The sequence below is a fragment of the Palaemon carinicauda genome, chromosome 6 (genome assembly GCF_036898095.1).
Source record: "Palaemon carinicauda isolate YSFRI2023 chromosome 6, ASM3689809v2, whole genome shotgun sequence".
Taxonomy (NCBI): Eukaryota; Metazoa; Arthropoda; class Malacostraca; order Decapoda; family Palaemonidae; genus Palaemon; species Palaemon carinicauda.
The window spans coordinates 24,773,680-24,776,360 of record NC_090730.1 but is presented as its reverse complement, the minus strand read 5'-3'; positions in this window follow the sequence as shown (position 1 = coordinate 24,776,360).

Genomic DNA, 2,681 nt, shown 5'->3' with positions numbered 1-2,681 from the left:
CGTCCCAACAGGCTCATGAGCCAACGAAGCAGGAAGCGAAAAGTAAGGAAGAGCTTGGAAAAGCTCCTCTTGTCGCTCGTAAAGGGTGGTACAAACGACTAGTAGATCAAGACCTTCCGTCATGCTCCAAAACCAATCCCTGGAGGTTTGCGGAGATAATACCGATTTTAAACGGCAAACTCTACATCTCGGAGAAGATGGGTGCTGTTCCTTTGGACAAAATTCAGTTCTGGCCAAGCTTTGACGCTTTCCCGAACTGCTTCATTAGACTGAAGGATGAACCAACATCAGGAAAAGGAACGGAATCAAAGGAGGTTAGGATTCTCGACAATGATAAAGCACAGACTATCCTATCAAGCAGCATAGAAAAGGCAGGTTACTCGGTGTCGAAGGTATACACACCAGGTAACAAGCACTCTTCCTTTCTTGCTCCTGTTTCAATTTAATTCCCCTTTACAGAGAACGCTTTCAAATATGTCACTGAGGCAGTACAGACAGGTAAACCGACACAGAGTGCGAGCCTCTGTCACTAGCATTTCCCAGACAGTAGAAGAACTGGAACGAGGCCCATTTCACATTTTCAGTAGGAAGATTTGAGGTGGATGTCGCCAGTCGACAATTTAAGGAAAATCTTCTAAAATTATCTGAGTTTCTCTTACAGTATGAACAAGAAACAAAGGAGAGACTTGCAGCCTCCTTATCTCTACAGAACTACATAGAGTTCTGTTCGGCTCATCAAGATACCCCAGACATGCTCAAGGTCTTAGCCAAAATACATATGGCTACTTTGGTAAAAGACCTTTATGCCTTTATAAAGGCTAGAAGAACATGTAGGGAGTTTGTGTTAGCTAATGCGACAGCGAAACACTATACAAGAGAGCTGATATCTTCCAACATCTGTGGTAAAGACCTCTTTCCAGACGAGGTAGTCAAGAAAGGGATTAAGAACGCATCCACAGAGAAAGTAGGACTCCTCCCAAAGTGGGGCATCCTTTCAAAAAGAGAATCTTCTAAGGTTGTGGGTCCCCAACCTAAAAGAAAGATGGAGAGGTCTGGAAATCCATTTCGAGCGGTTCAACAACAATCCACAGTTGTAGTGACCGAGCTGTCACAGACAGATGGTCAAAAAGATATTCCTACTGATCAGTCGAAGCATAGAAATACTTCTGGTAAGAGGAAGATTCCTTCAGGATCGCTGGACCTTCGATCCTTGGGTCCATGGCCTAATCAAGATGGGACTAAGTGAGAGGTGGAGATGTCTCTACCACCATTTCCTCAACTCCTCCGATAATCCAAAACCCTCCTGGAGGAGTTTAGCTAAGAGCTCTAGAGCATACAGGTGGTAAGGAAACTTTAGTCCACCGAATTCCAGGGAAGGCCGTTGTGTGTTTACGAGAAGGACTCAAGAAAATTCAGAGTCATTCATGACTTATAGCCACTCAACAAGTCCAAATAAAACAACGAGTTCAGGATGTTTATCCTCCTGAACATAAGGACCCCGCTGCAAAGAAAAAAAAAAAAAAAAAAGGGGTGCCTATAGTCTTACCAGACCTGAAAGTCGTCTATCGGCAACTTCCAGTCAATCACCCTTTCCCCTCCTATCTAGGATTCAAGCTACACAAAGTAACGCACTTCCTAGGAAAGATATTCGTCAGACTAGACAGAGTCCTAGCTGCCTTCATAAAATTGGCAGACACAGTCATGCAATATTTAAGCCCAAGAAATGTTCAGGCAACAATGTTCCTGGACAAGAGGCTGGGGTGGGCAGCACCCAAGGTGACTGGTCTATGAACACCCGAAAAAATTATCCGGTCCCTGGAACATCGTGGATGAAAGATAAACATCAAGAAGTCTCGATTCTCTCTGGCTCAAAGGTTTCAATGACTGAAAAGCCATTGAATCCTGTTGTCACTCCAACTCTCCTTTCCTTTGGGAAGGTAAAAGGAGATGGCAAGGTCTGTCAAGAGACTCGGGTCAGATTCCTAAAACGAGAACAGGAAGGAACCCTGATCTCTCTCCAGTTCGCAATAGAGGCAGGCCCTGTGCTAAGAGCACTGCTGCAAGATGCGCTGGGAGCTTGGAGAAAACAAGCATCAAACGCTCGAAGAGGCCTAAAAAAACTGTTGGTCCAGTCATGAGTAGGGAAACTCTCTCCAAGCAGATCAGATTGTCTACGGCTGATCTGGAACTCAAAAGCGATAACGAGACGCTGCAATCGACAATGCTAAGGAACATCTCATACAGTCTAGGTGTAGTTAGCCATCCCTTACCTAAAGGGATGGCACCTGTCAGCAGTTCACATACAAACGATCCGCAATGTGACAGTGGATGCTCTATTCAGGCTCAGGCCGATATAGTTAGAATGGTCCACGGACGTAGACCTATTCTCTCCCAGATGGGAACAAGTCCCCAATCTGCAATCCGACCTCTTCATTACGAGCGCCGCCAAGGAACTACCTTGATATGTAGCCCCATAAGAGGATACTCTAATTTAAATAATAGACATCATGTCTCTGAAATGGAAGGGATGGACTTAGGATTTCCAGTTCAACCCGTCCAATCACCTGCTGAGAGTCCTCAACAGGCTGAGATCCTTCCAGGTGGGAGTAGCTCTGTTGGCTCCCAGGTAGCCCAAGAGCAATCTATCCTCCTTGAGGAAGGAACAGAGGCTGAGGCTGTCC